At 43.6% G+C, this 17,293-nt stretch overlaps 1 protein-coding gene across 1 annotated transcript in view; it reads left to right on the top strand.

Moving 5' to 3' along the window:
- Positions 1-17,293, top strand: part of R3HCC1 (R3H domain and coiled-coil containing 1) — a 42,206-nt gene that overhangs the window by 263 nt on the left and 24,650 nt on the right. The gene's annotated exons all lie outside the window — the stretch shown is intronic.

Below are 17,293 nucleotides of genomic sequence, written 5' to 3'. Positions count from 1 at the left end.
GCGTCCCAGACAACGCTTTTCTCTCTAGCCGTTTTCTGGCTCCCAGATCCTTCGTGTCTTCACCTCCGTCCACAGGCAGACACTGGGCCCTTCCTGTGCAGTTTGTGGCCTGTCCGTCGCCCTTTTCCGACGCTGGGAGGAGCCCGGGAGCCGCTGACGGAAACCTTCCCGTTAGCTTCACAGGATCAAGTCTGGGACATCCAATTTTTGCCCTGTACGGGGACCCGTCCCCTCTTTCAGTGGCGGGATCCTGCCCCTGACACCTCTTCAGCGCCAGGTGAAAGACCCCCGCAGGCAGCCAGCGGGTATCTGGCTGGTTTGGAAGGCTGGTGCCTCTATCCTGACCTCACCACCGCACCACCTGATCCTTGTCCCAATTCAACTTTGTTCCAGAGTCTCCAGAACTCCCAGCAATTAAGTCTTCAGGGCGGTGCCAGAGGTGACTGAGGTCCCCGTTCAGCAGAGGGTAGGGCCAGAGTGAGGCAGGGGGGCGGGGTGAGAAGGGCTCCTTTGGCTCCCCATTGCTTTCATTTTGCTGAGAAATATTCCGTATGTGTGCTGCCACCCTGAACTTTTGCTACCTGTACTCCAAAGTCACCAGTGTCCTTGTTTTCTGCCTGGTCATCTTGGACCGTCTGGTGGGTTTCCTGGTGATGCCTTGAAAGTGGCAGCCCAGGCAGGTGGCTACTTTTGGTGGTTTCTGTGACATCTGGGTGGTCTTTGACATGTGTTTCACTGCCTCCATCCTGCACCTGCGCCTCAGTCTGCCTAAAGCACTATCTGGCCATGGCTGGCCCCTTCTCCCACCAGCAGCACGGGACCCCCAGGGCTTCTCTAATGGCCATTGCTTGAGCCTGGCTGCTGTCAGTTCTTATCTCCTTCATCGCTATCTGCCTGCGCTCTGGCATCGGCAGATGAGGCAGGTGGCACAGGGTGGAGCCTCATCTATCCAGTCAGAGCCTCCTACGTAGATTCAAAGATGCAACTCCAGCCTCAGATACACCTATGTGGTGGTCTCCTCGCTGGCCCGCTTCTATATCTCTGTGCTAGTTATGCAGGTCACCTACAGTCACATTTTCCACTCGCCCGTTATTCTGTGCTGCAGCTGGTGAGCGCACGTGGCTGTAAGGGGGGGAGGGCCATGGGGCCCTTAGCAGCACCTGTCCTGTCCCCTCTTCCACACACACCCCCCTTGCACCAGGAGACCAAAGTGGTAAAGACCTTGTCTATCACCTTGGGGGGCTTTGTGTGCTACTGGCTCATTCACGACTGTCTGGTGTCCTGCCCTGCTTGTTGGGGAGACACCATCAGCGTCTTTGGGTGGTGTGGCTGGGCTAACTCAGCCCTCTCCTGTGGTGTATGCATTTAACGGGGAGTTCCGCCAGGCTTTCATCTCACTCCTGGGCTGTTGCTGCTGCCCCAGGGCCTCTCAGCTGTGGTGGAGATGGTCATCTTCAGCGATGAGCTGTGTCCTAGTGCAGGGACATGAAGGAGAGGGCTTCCTGCAGTGGAGGCCCCCCTTCCCTAACCAGATCCCCTGGTCCTAGAAGATGAGTTGGCAGCGAGCCTGGAGGAGGGTCCTCAGTTAAGAGGGCGTTGTTCCTGGAGAAGTTCACCTCCTGCCCTCCCATATGCTCTGAGCAGGTGGCTGAAGCAGGATGTTATAAGGTGAGCCATGGAACTTGCATGTGGAGTCTGGGAGGCCAAGAGCCTCAAGAGGCTTAAGTTATGATCACCTCTGCAGTGTTGGGGATGCCCTGTGGGATCTACAGGGCATTTTGGTGTCCTGTTTCTGGACTCTAAATCACAAGACTATCCCTGAGTTTTCCCTTTTACTGCTGCAACCAGTTTTCATTACATGGCATCAAGGCAGTCCTCACCCCAGAGTCTTGCCGGACAAGGCCTATAGCCCTTGATCAAAAATATCTTTTCTACTTCCTCAAATCCTTGAAGGGAGTCAAAGTCTGTTATGCCACAGCTAACACATAAGCTTTATATGCACATATTCTTTGGAGAGGCAATGCACTGTGTTATATTTACACTACAGGGTAAATGACTAAAGACAGAGAAAGTGGACAGGATGACTTGAAGGAAAGGGTCTGTGTGTGTAAGCGGACAGGATGGAGAAGGAAGTGAATTGAGGCATTGATTAAAAAAAAAAAACTTTATAATTTAGCCAGGAGCTGGTTCTGCCTAACGGCCTCTTTCCTTCATTGCTGCTGGGGTGTAGTCTGCAAACTGAGTTTACCGCAGGGGATGGGTGGTAGTGGATGGTAGTGATGATGGTGGTGGTTGGTGACTGAGTTGGTAGTGGGTGATGGTGGTAGTGATAGTGACGATAGTGTTGGTGGTAATTGGTGGTAGTTGTAGATGGTATCGGTGGTAATTGGTGGTAGTTGTAGTGGTGTTGGGGGTAGTTGTAGTGGTAGTTGTACTGGTGATGGTAGTAATGATGGTAGTTGTGGTAGGGGTGGTCATGATGCTGGTAGTGATGATAGTTGTCATGGTGGTGGTAATGATGGTGGTTGTAGTGGTGGTGGTGTGATGGTGGTAGTGATGATGGTGGAACTTGTAGTGGTGATGGTGGTGGTGATGATAGTTGTGGTGGTGGTGTGATGGTGGTAGTGATGATAATGGTAGTTGTAGTGGTGATAATGGTGATGATGTTAGTTGTAGTGGTGGTGGTGGTGATCGTGGTGGTGGTGGTGGTGATGGCAGTGGTGACAGGGAAAGGATAATCGGGTAGACATAGGGGTAAAACCATCAGAGAGTAGGTTTGATAGTCAGAACTTTAAGTTAATCAACCTTTCAGTCCAGAGTTCCAAGATAAGGCTCAGAAGGGAAGTCACTTTCCTAAGGTCATCCTGTGCATGAGGGACCAACAACAAACCAGGAACCTGGTGCCATGACTCAGTCTGTTTGGGGCCATCTGGTCTGAAGGCTGCCCCACTGTCCCAAGGTCTTCCCCTGGCCAGTGGGCGTGGTTCCCGTGCAGCTGCCGGCATCCTCCCCCCATGGGCACGCAGCTGCAGAAGCTAGTCTTGAAGCATACTTGGCTGAGCTGTAATTCTTGATTTGCTCAGTAGCATGCCGTTTAGTTGGCCACCCAGTCCCTGGGGGTACTTCTAGGAATGAATCAATAAGCAGGTAAGAGAAGAGGACCGTGGTATGTGGGAATGCCATAGCAGGAGGCATGCTTGTAGTGCTGGTAGGCTAAGTGGACCTGAAGTGTGGCTGGAGGTCACATTTCTGTGGCAAGCTCTGTATGTGGAGTAACTTTTCCCAGTGCCAAGCGGGGAGCAGGCTGAGGGCCCCCAGAGCCAGGTTCTGTGTGGCCATTGCTCAGCCAGGACCCATGGTCACTAAGTTAACATTATGACATCCTTCCCCTACACCATAGGGGAGAGGTTGGGTAAATGGGATGGAGTGGCCCCTTCTACTTTTGTCTAGAAATTGTTTTGGATGGCATGACCTAGAGACAGCAGCCAGACCTGTGATTTTGTGGCCTTGGACCCTGGGTCCATAGCTAGAGGAGATCAGAAAAGGCTTTGCTCTGGCTCTTTCAGAGCTGGAGCTCCCAGAATGCCTCACCTGCACATCAGAGAGCTACACGATGGTCAGGGGGTCCCCAGTCTCATCTCTACCAGTCTTTATGTGCCACACCCTGTGCTAGATGCATTTTTATGTGGCTTATCTCATTATTCAATGTTGGTTACTCAGTGAGACCAAAAGTAGTATTATCCCTATTTCGCAGACATAGAAACTAAAATAGAGACAGATGGTTAAGCCATTTGCCCAAGATCACACAGCTAACAAGTAGCCCCACCAATATAGTGTGACCCTAACACATGCCCTCGTAACCACTATGCTGGGACAACGGGATAAAAAGGAGTTTGGGGAGGGAATGTCTATTTTTTTTCAGCTATTTAATAAATTACTTAGGACCTGCCTCCTTCTTATGTTTATGTGGGGATTTCCCTTTTCTGTACACAGGACAGATGTGTGTCCCCAGCCTGGCTCTTCCATGGGCAGGGATGCGTGTCTGTTGTCACTGGTGGGGGGGGTGTTTGGAGCTACCCTCATTTTCACTCAGGGGCAATGGTGCACTGGCTTCCCATGTGTACAGGAATGGGCCAGCATGACCCAGTGCGGTCAGGAGACAAGGCATCTGAGTTCTGACTCTATCATTACCTGGAGGTGTGATTTAACGCAAGGCACTTGCCTTTGCAGAATCTTTCTTTGTGAAGAAAAGACCCAAGGAAGTCATTCTTTCTATTTAGCCGACCTAAAACCAGAAGTGCTGAATACCAGCAAGGAAATGGGAGCTCTGTTAAAGTTTTCTTAAAGTACCAAGTGCTACACAATGAAAGCTATCCTGAAGGTAGAGGTCTCCCAACTGTCCCCTCTAGAATCAGGGCTGTATTCCCCAAGTGGCTGGGCCATCGTTTGGGTTCCATGAGCTGGGCCTGTTAGGGGATGGGGGCAGCCTGACCCAGGACCTGGTGGAAAGCTCCCAGGAGAAGGGGACGAGGGAGCTCTGGGGAATATTCCAGCCCCTTGAGGGTCTGGGGCTTCTTGAGCAATAAGAGCCTGGCTTGCTGTCAGTCCTCACTGAAGTGAGGGGGATGGTGTTGAGAAAGCCTGGGGTTTTAACTCTCTCCTGAAGGACGGAGATTGCAAAGCACTGTGCCCAGACTGCAGGAGGCTTGGTGACTTTGGGAGGGCCTTTCCTGTACCCCAGGCCATCTGCTTCTCCCCACAGCAGGCACGGTAACCCAGAAGCAAACTGAGCAGTGAGGAGGAGCCCACGTGGAACTGAGAGCTGCTGGGGGCTTTGAGTTCAAGTCCTCCAAGGGCTTAAACTCTGGCTGCACCTCTGTGAAGCTAGATGTCCCCACCCAGTCCCCACCCTCCACACCCTGTCCCCAGTTCCCCTGCTTCCAGTCTCCCTGCTTGGGCTCAGGACCTAGTTTGTTAACTGACTCTAGAAACTATTTAATCCCTTGTCTTTGCCTGGAAAAAAAACAAAAACCTTGAAGCATGCTTTATCCTTCTCTTATCCTAAGTTTCATGTTTCTGATCACAAAGCACTAGAAGGATTGATTAGAAAGCATGGTGGGGGCCAGGCTAGGCACTGGACACTGGAAAGATGGCTGTAGAGCTGTCAGCACAGAGCCAACAGAGTTCCGGGAGCCACCGAGCTCTCCAAGGAGCCACAGGCATCTTCTGTGCCCACTCTGTTGCCTCCTCTCCTTTCCAGGGGAGTTAAACTGGGGCTTGTGGAGGAGGAGACCATGGGGTTTGAGTGCTGGCTCTGCCATTTATTAGCTGTGTGCCCTTGGGCAAATCACATCACTTCTCTGTATTTTAACGTTTCCATCTATAAAATGCAAATGATGATAGTATGTCTTCCTAACATTGCTACATGGAATAGATGAGTTAAACTATGTGACAGGCATAAAGGGTGGTTGGTAAAGAGTCATTTCAACACACGTAAGCTCTCAGACCCTTAGTAAAGCCTTGTTTCCAGGAGATCCATCCTAGGACCCTGTGTTTTCTTTGTTCATTTGTGGAATTCTCATTCTTGTTGGTGGGTGATAGTGTTGAATATCCTAACTGGTAAAGCCGACTCTGCATTTTGGTTTGTTTTAAGCAGTGTTTGTATGGCAATGAAGTGTCACATGCTTTCCTTTACCTCTTTGTCTCTGTGTCCCCCTGGTTTTGCTGATAGGCTTCAGATTAAAAACAAATACTAAGATCTACATAGTCAAATATTGACTAATAAATAATGTAAAGACATTTTAAAGTATGTAAATGAGAGTCTAGATTTTCATGAAAAATTTATAATTTTCAGTGACTTCTTAGACAAACATTTGTAGTCTGTTGCAGATTCACTTTCAAGGGTGGGCTGGGTTGGGTCATGTGATCATCTTTTGTTTCTAATTATTATACATTCTTCCTGTCTTTTTTTCTTTTGTTTTGCTTCATATCTTCAATAAAGCGAAAAAGGTACAGTTTTCCATTTACTGTCCTTTACCAATTTTTCTTCATTTGTGCTTTGTGTTAGGTGAATTTTTTATGTCATTATTATTTTTCTGTGATGATTTGGAAGCTATAGATTATATTTCTGCCCTTTCAATGGTTACTCTCAAATTTTTAGCTTATTGATTTAGCTTTTTTCTAACAAATTCTAAAACTCTTCCTTATCTCCGTCTTTTCCCATTCAATAATGTAAAGATGTTCTAGCTACAAAGAGAATACTGCCCTTGCCCATCTTTTTATTGTCTTGAATAACTTTGTGTCTTGAAGAAATCAACTTATTGTGGAACATTTCAACTCTAATATTAGGAAAACAACGTATCTGTCACTCAGTTTCAATAATGATTAACATTTTTCTTTAGAAAAATTCTTCTTAATGTTTATTTATTTTTGAGAGACAGAGAGACACAGAGTGAGAATGGGGGAGGGACAGATTGAGAGGGAGACACAGAATCTGAAGCAGGCTCCAGGCTCTGAGCTGTTAGCATAGCGTCTGGTGCGGGGCCTGAACCCATGGATCGTGAGATCATGACCTGAGCCAAAGTTGGATGGTTAACCCATTGAGCCACCCAGGTGCCCCCGATCAACATTTTTTCAAATTTGCTTCATTTACAGTTTCTCACTTTTTTCCTCCCCAACATATTTAAAGATTCTAGGGTATCATGCTATTTTCCCCATATACACTTTAATTTGAATCTTTATCAGATGAAAAAGCTTAACCACTGGGTTAAAAAACAAAACTCAGTGGAGTAAATTTGAAGATCTAATTGGCTTTATTGAACAATTCATGAATCAGGCAGCATCCCAACTAGCAAGTAGAGGGGAGCTCTTTTGAGCTAAACAGAGGAAAGGGCTTTAAATGCTGAAAGAGGGGTGCCTGACTGTCTTAGTCAGTAGAGTATGCGACTCTTGATCTCTGGGTCCTAAGTTTGAGCCCCATGTTGTGCATAGAGTTTACTTACATAAAAAAAATAAAGGCAGAAAGAGGACATAAACACAGAAGAAGAAAGGATTCATTAGCAAGGAATACATTATTTGGGCAGGGCTGTCCTCCTAAGGGGAGTGGACTGGGTCTAACAGTAAATTTCCTGGTATTGACCAGGAAACTCCATGTTAACTGGTTCAAGATTCTATTCCTGGGGGGTTGAGACTATAGTTAGGTTAGGTATTAAGTCTTGGTTTACTAACTTGGGCCTTTAACCTAAACGACGCCATTTTGGGTGTTTTCTTTTTCTTTCTTTCTTTCTTTCTTTCTTTCTTTCTTTCTTTCTTTCTTTCTTTCTTTCTTTCTTAAATATGTTTATTTATTTATTTTGAGAGAGGAAGAGAGAGAATCCTAAGTAGACTCCACACTCAGAGCAGAGCCCAGTGAGAGCTCAATCCCACAACTATGAGATCATGACCTGAGCTGAAATCGAGTTGGACCTTCAACTGACTGAGTCACCCAGGCTCCCCTCTATGTTTTTCTTTTTAACAGTTCCTCCCTTTAGATCAGACTCTCAGCTTCATTGAGAGATGTGATGAAAATCCAAGGCATTAGCACCACTCTCAGCTACTGCTTTAAAGTTGTCACGGCTTTTATTGTTCCTTTGTGTGGTACCCACAGGTTATGATGTTTTGTTTTATTTCTGTGATAGTTACAGGTTGTGACTTTAGGTTTCCATTCTTTAAATCAGCCATCGCTTTGTTCCTTCCCTACCATCCCATTCTTAGGGAGATCATTTGCATAGTGGTTAGTGGCCGTGAACATGATTTAAAGCTTTGGGGAAAATACAACACACCAGGGAGATTATTGTGGTTACTATGAGCAAGATAATTCCCATGTTTGGAGGGCACATTGAAGCCATGTTCCCCAAGACCCAAAAGCAATCAAAATCAAATAAGTCAAAGACTCCAACGAAGGAGTCATCTTTTTAAGCTAAGAGGCTTGTTGTAATTGAGTTTCAATTTCCCCAGAAGTGTTAATTCAGGTCCAGCAGGTGGTATTGGCTATAACACAGACACCTCCCTGCTCAGCTGAAAGGTAACCAAGGGTTTATCCTATCCTATTATCAAGAATAATTTGGGGGTACCTGGGTGGCTCATTCGGTACAGCAACTACCTCTTGATTTCGGCTCCGGTAAGGATCCCTGGGTCATGGGATTGAGCCCAACATCAGTCTCCAAGCTCCGTGCTCCATTCTGAGCATGAAGCTTTCTTAAGATTTTCTCTCTCTCTCCTCTCTCTTCCCCTTCCTCTACCACTCTCCTATTTTCTCTCTTACACACATGCTCTCTCTCTTAAAAAGAAAAAAAGAACAACTTAGGGCAGAAAATCTAAGGATTTTTGCTATGCAACTATTGCTTTAGCAGCAGATTCTACAGTAATTTTAAGAGTTAAGAAGTTAGGAGGCACCTGGGTGGCTCAGTTGGTTGAGCATCCGACTTTGGCTCAGGTCATGATCTAGCGGTTCGTGGGTTCGAGCTCTGCGTCAGGCTCTGTGCTAACAGCTCAGAGCCTGGAGCCTGCTTTGGAGTCTGTGTCTCTCTTTCTCTCTGCTCCTCCCTTCCTCCTTCTGTCTTTCTCAAAATCAAATAAACATTAAAAAATTTTAAAAATTAAGTTAGCTTCATTTGCATTTATTCCTAACCAGGGAAGTAGGGATCTGCCAAAAGGAGTGAATCTTGATTCCTGAAAGCCTCCTGCTAGGTCCTTTTTAACTTGACCATGTGAATTCAGAGGTGTTGACTAATGTGATGTCTTACTTTCTTGTGAGAAGTTAGAGACGTAGTTAGATTTTCTTTAGCCTGAAATAAAAGATTATTTTATTATTATTTTTATGTTTATTTTTGAGAGAGACAGAGCATGAGTGGAGGAGGGGCAGAGAGAGAGGGAGACACAGAATCCAAAGCAGGCCCCAGGCTCTGAACTGTCAGCACAGAGCCCAATGCGGGGCTCGAACTCACGAACCATGAGGTCATGACCTGAGCCAAAGTTGGATACTTAACTGACTGAACCACCCAGGCGCCCCTAAAAGATCATTTTATATCCCAGAGGTTACAACCCTCAGCAATGGCCTGGGAGCTAGAGATGAAGGTGTTTTCTTTCCAGGCCAATGCCAGAGAAAAGAAAAGGGAAAATAAGGTGAAAGGGTTTCATGTTTAAAGTATGAAGTGGGTGGAGGCAGTTTTCCTTGATGTCGGCTCCATCAAGTTGAGTTAGAGGTGTCCCAGCATCTGTACAAGACGAGGTGTCAGGTGGAACCTTTTTTAGCCTTGTGGTGTGTACCCAAGGCTTAATACCTGTTAGCTTTATAGCAGTGATGAGGAGAACAAAGGCAAGAGAAATGCAGCTAAAATTAAATCTGCTTACAGCTTGCAGCCCACTGATAAATCCCTGAGACATACAGATTGTAACACTCCTACAGCTCCCTCAAGGACTTCCCTTCATGTTTTCCCACTATAGCTCTGCTCTGGTTAGTGTTACTTCCCTCTGATAACCATAAGCAGCCCTCTCCAAGGTATATGTTAGCAATCATCTTCCAAACATATGGCCCACTGACATCTATCTGAAGGGATTCGTGACTAATGTTTTATTGACAGTAGTAATAGCAGCTAGCCCCTCAAGGTCCTGGAAGCTTTGCTTCCAAATTCCTTAGAGACTTAACGCCATCCCTAACCCCCACTAACTAAAAAGGGTATAATCAGTCACTCCTCACAATCCCAGGGCAGCTCTTTCTGCCCACGGGTCCTGACCAGTTGCTATAATAAAATCATCCGTTTGCACCAAAAGCATCTCAAGAATTCTTTTTTGACCATTCACTTTTGGCCCCACATCAGCAGTGTTAGTGGTCAGGAGTACTTGGAAGAGTCCTTTCCAATGGGGCTCAAGGGAAATTTTCCTATGATGACCTTTTCAGAATACTCAGTCACAGGGCTCTCAACTGTGACCAGAAGGATCCTTGGAACTTGACGATGGGCTTGAACATAAGATGCTAGAGGCTTTATTAGCAGATCATACTAGCATGAGTCAACAGATTGGCAGAAGGTTGTATTTTCATAGAATTCCAAGAAGTCTGCAAAGTTTTTCATTGAGGCTCATACGATTTGTCCAGGAAAATGGGTGCCCCAGTCACTGAATATCATGGAGGTATATATACCCTAAATGGGAAATAATTTTTAACTGTTTTTGCTGTTGTAGGGGCATCAGCCTTATTGCAAGGGAACACGTGAACTAATCTAGAAAACACAACCATAAGAGCATACTGAGGATGTAGCTGGTCGCAGGGGCATAAGAGCACTTGGATCTGGGGGCCCAAACAGACCAGGTTCTGCCCCTCACCACTGACAAAGTCCGAGAGCAGAGGAACGAGCCCTGGCAAAACAAGAAAGGAATTTATTTCAGTGAAGCCGACACTGGGAAGACAGCAGACTAGTGTTTCAAAGAAGGTCTTCAAAATGCTGAAAACACTCGCAGGTTTATGTAAGGAGAATGTGGGACAAGGGTCAGTAGGTCCTCACTGGTGGGCAGTAAAGGTCAGGTGGATCATTGTCTTGGGGCCAATCACGGGGAGAGTCTTTTGGGCTCAGGGCAGTCCTTATTGCTTGAGGGGGCAGTTTTGGTTCCCTTCAGGGGACACTTTGCTCCCAGGGTCTTTTGCCTGAGTTAAGAGATAAACTGGAAAGAAGAACTTAATCAATTAGAAAGTTTGAGGTCAATATGGAAGTAGTAGGGCTCCTCTTTCAGTAATCAATATCAAGTGGAAGTTGAGTGAAGTCCAGCTGTAGCAGATAGAGGAGGTCAAAGGCTTCTAGAAATAAGAACAGCTTTTTTTTTTTTTTCTTTCAGATTATGGACCTGACAAGTCAGACATTGTTGGTAGAAGGTGTTTGCAATTTTATAGAAGTCTCCCCACTCTACTTATAATTTGAATCATCTTAAATGCCCTATAGTGGGTGAAGGGATGGAGAAACCAATACATGGAGATTGTCAGGGAGCCGGGAAGAATCCAGTGGCCATCTTGGGTTCTCATGGCCCTCTGTCCATGTAATTTATAGCCATTGTTTGCCCCCCCTTAATTTCTCTGATCCAGGAGTAGACTGTCCCCATGGTGTAAGGACATCAGGATGGCCAGGCTCTGGCAGTGGGCGGCTGTTTTTGCAGAAGCAGAATGAGCTTTACTGCACGTGCCACAATCTTCATAGATCCTGCTGCTCCCTTTGCATAAAAGCCATTGACATTGAAATTTCTTTCCAAAGACTCTTTTTCCACAAACCTTCGACAACTTTTTTTTTAACACTTAGATTTTGTCCTAAGTTTTCCCTTTTTTAAATATCTAGCCTCATTTTGGGACCAGATTAATTTCTTTTCCCTTAACAAGAATGTGTTTTTATTTCTTATATTTTCTCTTACCAAAAACATACATCTTACTTTACTTGCATACAGAGTTATTTCTCTTATTATTTCCAGTAGTCTTAATTACATTTACTAGAATTCTTAACTCTTAGAAAGCTTCATTTTTAGTGAATATTAAGTAGTAACTGTAAACTATTATACCAGCATCTTTTAGACTTGCAAATTTATGAATATATTCTTTTTTAACTTGTAAATATATTCTATAATTTCCAGAAGGATATGCCATTTAAAATTTCCCAATACAGCATTAACACATTCAAAAGTAGATAAACCTCTGTTCAGTATTTAATGCTTTAGTATTTTATCTTATTTGGAAATGATCTAGATATTTAATGAATTTAATATAACTCATCATTTAACCTAACTTAAGGCAAAACTTTAAGGCTTTATGTTACCAAAAAGATTTGGGAAAACAATTTAAGTAGATTTTAAATATTGCTGAAAAGTTTATTTATAAACCTTTATCTTGTTTACATCTATTTAATTTACTTTTTCTTAACTATGTTTAAATATCTTTTTTGAGTTTATTTATTTATTTTTGAAAGAGAGAAGACAAGCTGGGAAGGAGCAGAGAGAGAGAGAGAGAGAGAGAATCCAAAGCAGGGTCCAGGCTCTGAGCTGTCAGTACAGAGCATGATGCAGGTTGGGGCTCAAACCCATCAATCATGAGATCATGTGCTGAGCCAAAGCAGATACTTAACCGACTGAGCCACCCAGGCGCCCCTAATCTTAGTTATTAAGGGACCTACGACTTTGGCTCAGGTCATGATCTCGTGGTCCGTGGGTTCAAGCCTCGCATTGGGCTCTGTGCTAACAGCTCAGAGCCTGGAGCCTGTTTCAGATTCTGTGTCTCCCTCTATCTCTGACCCTCCCCAGCTCGTGCTCTGTCTTGCTCTGTCTCTCTCTGTCTCAAAAATACATAAACGTTAAAAAAATTTTTTTTTTAAAACCGTATGTTTAGATTACTTACACAAACTTCATTATACGTTAACCACAGTCAGCCATTGTCCGAAGCTATTATTTCTTTGTTCATAGATCTTATAAGAGATAATATGAACCTATTTGCCTGATAAACTCAGATAGAATAAAAGTATTATATTTGATGTTGATAATTCTAAAGACGTGTCTGTTCTAATTAAACCATCAACCTTAAACTAATTTTTATATTGAATATTTCCCCAGATTGTGTGAACTTGAAAACCATTTGGCTTAATGTCTATCTTCCTAAGAGTTTAGAATGCCCAATCCTTAAAAGCTCTTGCCTTCAAACCAGCTAAACAGAGTTCTTTTACAAATTAATTTTAGCAATACCATCTGGAGGTAGAAAAATGTCTCACATTTACAACATGTATATATGGACATACACACAAACACACAAAGGCAAAGGACTTCATAGTTACTAATATTTATGGAGAAGATTTTTTTTTTTAATTAAAAAACTTTGTTTGGTGGGGCTCAGTCAGTTGAGCATCCAACTTCAGCTCAGGTCATGATCTTACAGTTTATGAGTTTGAGCACCATGCCAGGCTCTGTGCTGACAGCATGGAGCCTGGAGCCTGCTTCTGATTTGGTGTCTCCCTCTCTCTCTGCCCCTTCCTTGCTCGTGCTCTGTCTCTCTCTCTCTCTCCCAAAATTATATGAACATTGAAAAATTTAAAAATTTAGAAAATAAAATAAAATATCATCTCCTGAGGACACCTGGGTGGCTCAGTTGGTTAAGCGTCCGACTCTTGATTTCAGCTCAGGTCATGATCTCACGGTTTGTAAGTTTGAACCCCACATGAGGCTTTGCACTGACAACATGCAGAGCCTGCTTAGAATTCTCCCACCCCTCTGCTTAGAATTCCCCTCACCCCCAGCTCACGTGTGCATTTTCTCTCTCTCTCAAAATAAATAAACTTAAAATTATATATGTTATATATAATTTTATAATATATAAATTATATATATATAATTTCCCAGTGATAGGAATCAGGGATCCTTGGATAAATGAGTCTGAGGGCTGGGTCAGAGAAAGTTTAAGGGGAGCCTAGACTCTTGTTGTTCCAGAAAGTAAGTGTTCAAAAACGAATGGGAACATGTCAAAGGGACACAGAAGCCAACTTGAAGGAACTCAAGAACAATATGAGAATCAGAATGAATAGTGAGAGGAATGTGTTTTAACACACTGTATTTGAAAATTATTGAGGTTATGTTGATATTAACCACAATGATGACAGTGAGTGAGTCTGGGAGGGGCGTGGCTGGGGGATGGAGAAAGGAAAGCTCTCCTTAGAGAAGAACTAATAAATATCCAAAGGAATAAAAGAATTAGAACAATTACCATTTTGCAACCATGACCCCAAAACTAGTTCAGGCAATGGCTAATTTAGGCACTACTGAGTGAAAGTTTTTGAGAACCGAGATATTCAAACAGTCTGAAAGTATCACCCCTTAGATTATTAATGGCAAATGAGGGAAAGTGCCTTTTTACTGGATAAACCAGGTAGATATAAAACCAGGTAGATATTAATCAACTAATGAAACAGCATTACCACAAATGCAGAAAATGGCAACATATTCCTCCTGATATGGACTGAGAAGGACACAATATTTACCATGTGTAATTCTTGGCAAAAAAGTGTTTACTTTGAAACTAATCATTAGGAAAATAATCAGACAAGTCCACATTCAGAAGTATTCTACAAAATAGCTCCTCTAAACTTTTAAAATGTCAATGTCATGAAAGACAAAAAGCAAGTATGCTATTTTAGACTAAAAGACACAAAAGAGACAAAACATGTAAATGACGTGACAAAAAAAACACAGTTATAAAACACATTATTGGGGCAAGTGGGGAAATTAGACTGTATATTAAAGTACTACACCGTTGTTAAATTTTCGGAGTGTTGTAATTGTATCATGTTATATAGGGAATTATGCATAAGTATTTAGAGGTAAAATGTAATGATGTATCGACTAATTCTCAAATGGTTTAGCAAAAATTTAAGAAGTAAATATGTGTGTGTCCAATTTGTTCTGTGTGAAATTTTTCTATGGGTTTGAGATATTTCAAAAGGAAAAGTTGGGAGAAAATTATGGACAACTGAGATCACAAGACAGAAGAGAAACCCTTAAGGGCCAAGAACACAAAGAGAACTTAAACCAAGGTAAGCTGACACTGTGGCTGCCTTCAGAGGCGGTGCATAGAAACATAGGGCACAGAGCGTCACAATCACTCAGAGATAAAGATGAGTCCAAAAGCCCGTGTAGCAGGGAGCTGGAAACAAGGCTCCCCTATCAAACTGTGACCCTCGAAGTACAACATCCTCCCCAAAAGGGAGAGGTAGGAACGAAAGCTGTCCTCCGGGACAGGGAGATGACAACGAGCTGGTCTATCCCGGCTTGGACTCAGGTGGAAAAAAAAGTACCACCTGAGAAATTAGCCCCACAGGTCTGCTCACACCTGTTTGGGGTTTCTCATGTATATTAGAACTACCAAGATGAGAAATAAAAAAAGTGGTCCTGTGTGTACATTTTACCACAATTAAAATATGGCCCCAGGCTATTGATACTATGGACACCTGGAAGAAGCAAAGGCAAAACAACTCTTCCTTTTTGTTTTTAATTTTCTTTTAATGTTTATTTCTGAAAGAGAGAGAGACAGAGTGCGAGTTGGGGGGAGATAGAGAGAGGTGGTGACACAGAATCTGAAACAGGCTCCAGGCTCTGAACTGCCATCACAGAGCCTGGTGCGGGGCTCAAGCCCATGAACTGTGAGATCATGACCTGAGCCGAAGTCAGATGTTTCACTGACTGAGCCACCCAGGCGCCCCAAAGCAAAACAACTCTTTTTTTTTTTTTAATGTTTTATTTATTTCTGAGGGAGAGAGACAGCGTGAACAGGCAAGAGTCAGAGAGAGAGGGAGACACAGAATCCGAAAAAGGCTCCAGGCTCTGAGCTGTCAGCACAGAGCCTGATGCAGGGCTCGAACCCACGAACCATGAGATCACGACCTGAGTCGAAGTTGGACATTTAACTGACTGAACCACCCAGGCACCCCAAGGCAAAACAACTCTTAAGGCCTTATAGAATCTGCACAGTTAAACTGTTGAAGATAGGCTCACAGCCCCAAATTACAAAATTTACGAGGAAACAATCCACCATGACTCAGAGCTAACACAGAAAATTGCAGGATTAGATCCCAGAACGTTAGCTAAAACGATTCACAGCTTCCAATTATGAAAGTAAAAATACACTAAATAATTTAAAAGAATAAAAAGGTATCAAAATGAAATAATACAGTGTGAAAATGACTAAGCAGACTTTTTAAAAAGAAAATAGGATTTCTAAAAATAAAACTATATTCATTCATTTCTTCATCAAATCTCAATGAATAGGTTAAACAGCAGATTTGATATATCTTAGAAAAGAATAACTGGACTACCAATGGCACTGAGGAAATTACCCAAATGCAGGCTATGGGATGAAAAGATGAGAGAAAGACTAGGTAAGAGGTGGAGGGAGGAGGAGGAGAAGGAAAAGAGAGAATGCAATGAAAAGGTCTGTCATATATCTAACTCGATGCCCAGAAGGAGAGTTTAAAAATGGAAGAGAGACAATATTCAAAGAAAAAGCAGTGAGTGTTTTCCAGAACCAATGAGAGATATGAATTCTCAAATTCAGGAATCAGGTTCCAAACAGGTAAAATGATTCATACCGAGATCTAAATCCTAGAGGCATCAGAAAGTTAGTACAAGTACATTATGAACAACACGATGTGTTAAAAGTTGTGGGGTACCACCACAGCAGCGCTTAGCCTTCCATGCATACTGGAAGTAAAGGAAAGCTGGAAATCAGCAATCTCCGCTTCCATCTCAAGAATCTAGAGAAAATAGCAAATCAAACGTAAACAACTAAGAGGAGGAAATAAACATCGCAGATATTGATGAAATATTAAACAAATGTACAACAAAGAAATTTATCAAACCCCAAATCTGGTTCTTTGACAAGATGAATAACGCTGAGAAATCTCTAGCAAGACTGATGAAGAAAGAATGAGAATGTGACTGAGCCCAAGCTCTGCCGCCCGTCGCTTGAAAGGTCATTACTCAAGAGATGAGTTTTGATTGGAAAGGAATTTGAGCTTTATGCAGGAGGCTGGAAAGAAACCCAGGGAGAAGGTAGACTCTTGTCTAGAAGCCCACTCTGAGGTTTCTGCGTGGCCCAGGTTTTAAAGAGGTTTAGGGTAGTTAAACCCATCAGCAATGGGAGTGCGGTGGCCTACAATGTTTCTTGATTTCCTGTAGACTCGATGATGCCAGCCACAAAGGTTATCGTGGGGGCTTCAGGGTTGTGCTAGGGGTCCAGTACTTTTTTCATGATTTGCAGGGTCTAGTTCTCTTTTATTTATTTATTTATTTTAAATGTTTTATTTATTTCTAGGAGAGAGAGAGAGACAGCGTGAGCAGGGGAGGGTCCGAGAGAGAGGGAGTCACAGACTGAAACAGGCTCCAGGCTCTGAGCTGGCAGTCAGCACAGAGCCTGACGGGGGGCTCGAACCCACGAACCGCGAGATCATGACCTAAGCGAAAGTCGGACGCTTAACCGACTAAGCCACCCAGGCGCCCCTAGTTCTCTTTTAATGATATGCAGAGTATTCTGTTCTTTCTGCAGAGGAGGGCAAGGTCTACAGATGCACAAAGGGAGGTCAGCAAGATCATTTGTGTGTCCTAAAAACAAAACAAAACAAAACAAAACAAAACATTTTGCTAAAGAATTACTGGGCTAATCAGAAAACTGAGGCAGCTTCAGATTTGCTGGCCTCTGTGACCTGGGAAAGTTTGGTCCTTTACTCCTCAAGTGTAGTGGTCTGGAGGT

This window comes from Hyaena hyaena, unplaced genomic scaffold (genome assembly GCF_003009895.1).
Source record: "Hyaena hyaena isolate Hyena2069 unplaced genomic scaffold, ASM300989v1 scaffold_230, whole genome shotgun sequence".
NCBI classification, from domain to species: Eukaryota; Metazoa; Chordata; class Mammalia; order Carnivora; family Hyaenidae; genus Hyaena; species Hyaena hyaena.
This window is presented reverse-complemented; position numbering and strand designations above follow the sequence as displayed.